The 8,853-nt window shown below is 40.8% G+C and overlaps 1 long non-coding RNA gene across 1 annotated transcript; it reads left to right on the top strand.

Annotated features, from left to right (window-relative positions):
* The first annotated feature begins 7,166 nt into the window (after positions 1 to 7,166).
* Positions 7,167 to 8,590, top strand: LOC308176845. Its single transcript, XR_013938688.1, has 2 exons — positions 7,167 to 7,244; positions 7,567 to 8,590. It is a non-coding gene; the product is annotated as an uncharacterized lncRNA (long non-coding RNA).
* Positions 8,591 to 8,853: the final 263 nt, after the last annotated feature.

The following is an 8,853-nucleotide window of genomic DNA, read 5'->3' as shown; positions in this document are numbered from 1 at the left end:
ACATAAAGGATATGAGGAAACCACAAGACATGACTGGGTTCCAAATCGTGCTGTTTACGAGCTACGTGCAAACATACAAACCCTGGTAGCTGAGTGTCTATCCAAAGTCCTGTATCAGACCTCAAGAGTTATGCTGTTTATACAGAATTTCATCCCCAGTATAGACTTTCAATGCATTTCTCTATAACACTCTTTACCCTTCAAGATTGACATAATTGACTGCAGATGTGCCTCAAAACATGCTTCACATTAGGTGGTTGATGGCAACTTCATTTTATAATATTGACTAACTCAGGCTTCCACCAGTGCCTTAAGCAGAAACCAGAACTACTTGATCTTCCTAGAACCAGGAGATTCAACAGCATTAACTTCACATCGTCAGCTGGGCAGGAGAAAACTGAACCCTATTCCTACAAATTACCACCTGACAGAAATTCCTGTGCTACCATTTAAACTCAGATCCTGCAAGCTTGCACACAAAGATCCCCTCCCTTGCAAGAGGAAGTATTTCCCCAGCACTTCCCAAACTACATCATTTCTTCATCCCCTTTGCATTTTGACTTATGGCAGCCGATCTGTGCTCTCAAACCACAGAGGTAGTTGCATTTTGGCACACTATCCCTCTACCTTTGTGTGTTAGACTATGACATACTGTTATGCTTTAGGACATCACGTCACCTGTTATTCAAGTTCGGTGAGAATAAATTAAATAATACAACTATTTCTATTTAAAAAGGAAGAAAAAATGTGCTTCCACAACGCTACTGCGTTCACCTTTTCAGGCAAAGACATGTATAAGGCCTGGACCAGCCTTCAGAGACTCAGACTCAGGAAAATGAGTCTTCATTAGAGGAAGAAATAAAAAGCAGCTCCACTTTCAGCAACAGTCAGTGTTGCATGTGACCAACAGATAAAGTAAATAATTTCAAGCCAGATGGACTGTCAAATGCTCCATGTTAATCCCTGTTCCTTTTATCATTTCCATCAGTGTCTACAGCAAAGCCTACTTCTCACCTCTCCAAGGCTCCTGCTTCAAAGCAACACAATGAATCAGAAACAACACAGATTACATACAAATTCATTTTCACTTTTTTCTTATTACTTGGGGAGTCAGTAGCATTTTCTTTCCAGAGTATCAACACCAGATTTACTCAAATAAATGAATAAAGGCTGTTTTCATTAAATGCATTATGTTTAAGCAACAGGGACAAATAATTTCCTGAAGAGCTGAGCACAAATACGAATACAGTCCACAGACATGGGTTTCATCAGTCTAAATATTTTCAGTCAAAGCAGCTCTGTATGCAACTAAAAATAAAATCAGAATAAATCCCAGCATTTTAACATCAAGTAATGCCCATTCTAAAAAAAAAAAAAAAAAGAGAGAAAAAAGAGCACATGTACGTGAGAGTCAACTGGATGGCAACAGGAAACTGTGAAGAAAAGCTCACAGGAATTCAGGTAATTCAGTAACACTCATACATTTCTCAGCATAAGGTTTTTCCTAACTAAAACCTGTTTGTGTTGCATCTCTATACCAAGGAGTGGTTCAAGAGCTTTGGGTAATAACACATCCTACTTCAAGGAACATTATAAACACGAACTAATTAATCCACAAGGCATGTCTGGGGGTTTGCTGGGGAGATGAGTGTGAAGCATCTGCTAATCCCCCCCCTTGCATGGCAAGCCATGGGCAGGCCATGGTGGAAGGGGCCACAACCCTCATAAACACGGAGCTTCTTAATTTTGGTGCTATTAGGGGTGGCTGGTGGTAGACTACTAGTGCTAGCCCAGAAAACAGCAGCTTTCTGATCCAGCAGCAACAACAAACTAGCTGGTGTCATGACTCTGCCTTTGGAGAACACGTAGGACAAAGAAAACAGTCTCCTTTTCAGAAAGGCACAGTCAGGGTGTCCGGCACTGAGAGTTATTGACAGAAATTGTACAATTTTTTATTGGACTTCTCTCCAGAAAACATGATAGGAACTTCTGCACCTGTGGCAGCACGTTCTAATTTATTAAACAACACACTCCCACATGGATGACAATCAATCCAGCATGCAACAGCACAGCCCAGAATAGCAGTTACCTTCTTCGTTATGTCAGTAAGAGTTCCACCCATGCTGCACCATGGATAAGCTCAGTGGCATTCAATAAGACCACTGTGTGACATCAGCAATTCTTCACATTGCTTTTTTTAAAAAATAAGAAAAAAATGAAGCACAACAAGCTAGAATGCTGTTGTATGACTGCATGCTAAAATCCCTGATTCTTCATCTGAAAGTTCCTTAAACATGATTATTCTTCCCACTGCGGCATGGATGCCAAACTTGGCCAGAAGCTCTGTGCTCAGCCAAGCTATGGCAAAGGAACCTCCTTATGCTCAGGAGAACCTATTCATTCCAGGCTATGCAAGCATTTTTAGAGGTTTTGACATACAATTCAACGTATATACACAAAGAATGTTTAGTTTGAGATAGAGAACAGAAAGCCAAAATCTCAAGAATAATCTAAGATTTCTCCAATGCTTCCTGACCTCCTTCATTGAGCTACTTTCTTCTGTGATCATCTCCAAGGGAGATGCCTTAGGTCTGTGTAAAACAGTGTAAAATTTTATTTAAAGTGCATTTGTAAAACTTAGGTCTGTGTAAAACAAGTGACTTTGCTTTCATTGAAAAGCAGTGCCACTGCCGGTTTTAGCCCCAGTGAAACAGATTTCCTAAACCAGCTTGGGAACGAATCCAACCTCACAGAAAAAAAACACCAGCAGATTTAAAAACATGACAACTCTCCAGGCTTTTTTTCTTTTTTTTAGTCTCTGCATAACTAAACAATCCACACAGCACTGAATATAATACAGGTAGTAATACTATTATTATTATCATCCTACTCCCTTACAGTGTTCTCTCTGGGAAGAATATGGAGGGAAAAAGAGCGCTCTGCATGACAGGTAACAGTTGTCTTACCTGAAAAACTCCATCAAACCTCTCAGAAACTATGCAGAGGAGAGCAGTACAAAAGCATGAAGAGAATATAAAACTGAAGTGGAGGCTATGCCCTTCATTCTGAAAATATTATTCGAGTGATATTTCTGCAAAGGATGGAGTCACAAATTGGCTTTGTTATACTGTTCTTTTTACTTGACTTGGTTCCTAAACTGACCCTCAAGAGATCTAAGTGAAGCATGTTGAAATGGCTACCAAGGAAAACCAGGCATATTTGCAAACATTTGAAAATATATCTGCAACTGTTTGACAAGGTTCCAAGGCTGTAAGCCCGATATCTGGGGAAACTAAAAGCAGTGACTGCAAAAGTTCAGTAGTTACCAAGGGAGATTTCAGACAAGGACAATGCTGGCCTTGCATTTAAGAAAGGAAGTCCTTTGACACCAGAGATAGCTAGCACTGAAACACAGCTGGCAGCAAAGCAGTAACACCTCCGGCATCCAACTCAAATGCACTAATGGTTACACTTACCCTCGCCAACCTCTGAGCAGCGTTCTAAGTGATACTTCGCATACAGTAAGTGGATAAAAATGCTATCAAGGAGAAGGTGAATAGAAAGCATTCTGATGGAAAAACTTAAATGCCTCCTACTAAGGCGTGATAAGCACTCAGAAATAAATCTTGTGCCGTACAAGATCTGCTAAGAGAAGTAATAAAATCTGGAGTAAGACATAAAACAAGAAGGAGGCAAAATGAGCTTATTACTGCCCTTTTGAAGGTTTTGGCTTCCTCCCTTCTCTCATTTTCAAAGCTTGAAGGTACGTAAAAACATCGCGAAGATCAATTCTCTATGGCATTTTTGCTCTACGGCCATGAATGACAATCCTACAAGCACAGAGAGGTTTTGGAGATTTTATTCCATACCTCATGGCCTCAACTGTGTTTTAGTCTGCTTGTAGGATTTACCACTGTGGTGAGAATACATTTTTTAAAGAAAAGGCAAACACTGCTATTTACATAGAAAACACATTTCCCTGCCTACTGAAACATAAGCTCTTAAGAAAAGTGTTTACTGAAATTTCAATATAATAAGGCAGCGGTTCAGTAGATTTCAGATATTCATTGCAGCACATTTTCCTTGAGAGGTTCTTTGTTTTGCTTTATCATTCTTGACATTTCATATAGCACGTTATGAGCTTTTGCAGAGGAACACCACTTCTACCAGAGCAGCACAAATTGCAGGGGTGGGGGAGGTCCATGCTAAACATTATTAAAAGATCTTCCTTTTCCAAAATCAGAAATGAAAGCAAAGGCATAAAGCTGTCTGGAAGCACAAATCCTTTTAAAAGCATCAGAAATGAGGGATACTCTCATTTTTATTAAGAAAGTCACCTGCACACCTGTCCGAGTTCTACTTATTATACAGGTCTTCAGTGGTCAGACGAGCACTGCACCCTGATTTAAGGAGGATGTACACAGAGTTTAGAAAAACCTTCTAGATTTCTGTCAAAAGAATCCAGATGACACAGTTAGAGCACAGCTTTGCAAGACCAATTCCAAGGAGTTCAGCCCCACACTGAAATTAAAATCAGATTTTATTTTAAAAATATACATTAATATTCACTTTTGTAGCAACACTGAGATTAACATTACTTTTAAATCATGATAATGGCAGCTTCTGGAAGTGATTTGTTGCTCTGCCTCTCCAGCCCATTTGGTGACTGCTTTGATATATAAATTGTTAGCAGATCTACATACTCTGAAATTCTTCAGAGCAAAAGCCATGCTTCTTGTTTGACTTAATAACTGTCAGAAACATCTCCCAAATATCAATACATATTAAACTACACTTATGTTGGGATAAATCTCCACAAGTTTTTTCCCCCCCACGCTCCCCCTTTCTTTCTGTTGGGTTTCTCCCCATCTACCATCATTTTTCAATCAGTGGTGCACAATATTTGTAACTTCTTTCATGGATCATATGATACATTTTAATGGCACATCCTTTGTTCCATTAACTTACTTTATTTTATGTTCACTTACTGCCAAAATCCCTAGGCTGTTGAAGCGTTCGCTTTTTTTTTTCTCCTGTACATAGCACTAAGTTAGCAGTTTCCTTAAAATTTTGAGTTAATAAATCCCTAAGTAATTAACTGACATATCAAGCTGTACTACACCATTGGACTACTGGGGTGAGGACTGGCACTGCATAATTTAGCCTCTCAGAAGTCCCAGATCCCTAGTTTTGGAAACTCTTTTATTTCCCTAAAGCTTCCTGACAAAATAGCATGATCCTCTTCAAACTGAAAGCAGTGACAGAATTGCCACTGACCTCACTGAGGACAAGGTTCCACCACCAACCCAAGGCTTCATGATTTCAGATTGTTTCTGTACAAGTCACAGGCATTAAGAAATGTGTCTCCACCTCAGAACTAAATTACGGAATCACAGAATGGTTTGGGTTGGAAGGGACATTAAAGATCACCCTCTTCCAGCCCCCTGCCATGGGCAGGGACACCTCCCACTACACCAGGTTGCCCAAACCCCAACCAGCCTGGCCCTGAGCACTGCCAGGGATGGGGGCATCCACAGCTTCTCTGAGCAGCCTGTGCCAATGCCTCACCACCCTCAGAGTAAGCAATTTCTTCCCAATATCCGATCTAAATCTACCCTATTTGAGTTTAAAATCACCCCTTGTCCTGTCACTGCACCCCCAGTCAAAGAGCCCCTCCCCAGCTTCCCCTTTCGGTACTGGCAGCCTTTGGGTATGCAGCAGTAGATAAAACCACTTGGCACTGAGATAGCACTTTTTATTGCATGCATTTTACAATTGATTATGCCTTTCAATCCCTTCTGCAAGACAGCCACACCATACTACACACTGGAAAACCAGCCCAGAGGTGCTGTCATTTACCCAGGGAAACACTGGTGAAATGCCAGCACCCAGCCCCTGTGGCTCCATGCTCCTCCACTGCTGGGAAGAAGCGCACAGGTCTCCATAACTAATCACCGTTTCTCTTTCTGACAACTGAGCTACAGCTCCATAATCCTTTGTTAACATCCACGTTTGTGATCTGATTCTACTGGAGAAAAAGAGGTTGTTAAACTGTTCAAGACACAATCCCAGTCTGTTGAACCTGCCTCAGTGCCCCAAAGCTCTTCCAAGCCATCTGGAGAGAGTTTAGGCAGTATTTCTAGTCCTAAAGCACATTTTCAGGCTGAAATCTCTGAGATGAGAAGCTCCAATACAAAACACCTGCAGCCAGTTGCAGAAATTTACCTGTCACATGCATGCTCTTCCCCATAGCTTCCTCTGCCTTTTAGCAGACCACCAACTTTGGCTACAGGCAATAACAACGAAAAAAGCCCGAGATTTATTCTTAATGCCTGACTAGCAACAGGTCCCGGCAAAACACCAAGTTTTCTACCAAGCCTTTTCCTTACTCTTCGCTCCTACTTTCTTATAAGACTATCATTATTTCCAACCTTCATGCTGTTTCCCTCAGAAAAAAAAATAAAAATATAAAAATAACAATTAAATCCAAAAATTTTTAACCTGTACCCCAATGTTAACAGTACCTCTCTGTTATGCACCTCATAGCAAAATTCTATCCTGATCCCTGTGTCGTATCAGCCTAATCTATGAGTACCTGTGTAAAAAAGATAGAAAAGACACTGCTCTAGTCCTCAGAGCTCCTGGGATCCCAACTGGCAAACAGCGCCAGCACCCAGCTTTATGACCATCAGCACCACATTGGCAGCACTTGAGAAGTCAGGGTGTGCTTCAGGACAGATTACATTACTGTTATTTGAGCTCACCCACCTGAATCTTACTGCTGCTCTTGTAATCTTGCAGCCACACCTGTCTTACTGATGGCATTGTGGTAACCTCAGTGTTAGCACTTTAAAAGGTATCCAGCAAAAGTTCTCAATTTTTTTTTTCTGGCCCGTTGTAAGAAGCCCCCAGACTTTAACCAAATTGCCTAAAGCCGGAGGACATCTTCCCAGAGTTGCTAGAAAAAAAAAATAATATTGCATGTCTTCCTTTCCCCCTTAATCATAGTTTTAATATCTTACTTTCCTAGATGCCTCAAGCTGAGTTGCAGATAGTGAGTTGGTTGGAAATGCTTCTTCTTGATTTTTTCCCTCTCAGCTGCTCTTGATATATAAAAAGAGCTGACCCACCTGCATACTTGATCTCCTACTATTGTGGTGCACTTAGAACTTTAAATATGATACAAATAGGACTTGGGTATCTTTCTGACATACGGATGAAGTTCTGGAGGGCACACAGTCATGGTAAGAATTACAGTAAAAAACACAATCACGTGGTTTTGGTATCTAATTTTGGTCTTAACTGAAACAGCCAAAATACCCGACTGTACTGAGAGAACCTCCGTGAAGGAGCTCGTGTTTAGAGTTCCAAACCCAGGAACTCCTGACTGTGACCAGACAGCCTTCAAAACCCCTTTGGCTTTGGAGCTGAGAAAACACAGTGAGTGAAGAGGTCATAGACCTTGTCTGGTGATTAAGAAAGGAATGGAGGAGACTAATTTAATTTAACCAGAGCGGGTGAGATTGGGGTTTCCACCCTAAAATTCCTCTCTGCTTCTCTTCCAAGCTCTGCTCGCTGCTCAGTCACATTGGTGCTTGCATTTCAGTAGCCAGCAGCACAGACTTGGTGCTATGCTCGAGGACGGCTCTGCCCTTACCCTGCAGAAACCAGAGGTGAGGACAGGTGACGGTCAGCTGGGAAAGTTGCTCTGGGCAGGACAATACAAAAGAAATGAGCTGAGGATAGCGCTGCTTGCTAACAGCTCCTTCCTACCATGGGCCTGAGGTAATGAAACGCTGGGCAAGGGGCCAGACAAGCCTCTGGATTCCTGCAACCAAAGGCTGCTTAAAGTTGTTGAAAGACAATATAAAGGTGGTTTTGTTTCAGCCACTTGAGACAGCCCCAGAACTCCATCTGGATTGTAGAAAGAGCCTCAAGAGTCTTGGATTTGTCTCCTTATTTAAAGGATATATTGGAAGTCACATCATTTGAGACACTGAAACTCAGCTGGGCATTGTACTAACACCTCAAGCAAGCGCCTCAGTGTGTTGCTAGAGACTTTGGACATTTATTTATTTTTCATATTAAGACACAGACTGAGAATATTCTTCAGAGGCCATACTATATCATAAATAATTAAGAATTTGTTCTAATACTGACAGCTTAAAAATTGCAAGGGCTGGGTCATTGGAACTTGAGAGCTGGAAGGAATCCAGCCCCTCCAAATAAAGGAGCTGGAAGGAACTCAGGTAACATCAACAGAGACATACAGTAATTTACTATACTAAACCAGTTCTTTTTTTCTTTCCTTTCCTTTCCTTTTTTCCCTATTCTACATAAAACTCCTGAAACTATTCTACCATACAACATAAAACAGAAATTACTGCAGAGAGGCAATGGATGTGAAAGTGAATAAATATACATATTTAAAAGGATAATAAAGTGCTCATAAAATTGTTTGCACAAATAGAGAAATCACAGTGCTAATGGCAGCTCCCCATACCGATATTATCAACACATACAGACTTCAAGTTGTGGTCTTTGCATTTAGATGAAATAACATTGCATTTGGTGGGGAGTTTTAACAGAAGAGATGCTTTGATTGAGGCAAAGGATTAAAGTTAAGAAATAGAAAATTCTGATTACCAAAGACACAGTTTCACTGTGAGGAAGAAATAAGCATATGCAACAACATTTAGGCTATAGAAAACTCTCCTGAAGAATATGCTGAAAATCACATTATTTGAGGCACTTGACATTAATCTGAATGTAATACTTGTAAGTATACCACGAAGAAAACATTTGCAGTAGGGGATTCCTCTCAATAACCTTTCCACATCCAGTTTCTACTAA

This window comes from Anser brachyrhynchus, assembly GCF_964034855.1.
Source record: "Anser brachyrhynchus genome assembly, chromosome: 12".
NCBI classification, from domain to species: Eukaryota; Metazoa; Chordata; class Aves; order Anseriformes; family Anatidae; genus Anser; species Anser brachyrhynchus.
Note: the sequence above shows the minus strand (reverse complement) of the source record. Positions and strands in the feature narration are given on the sequence as shown.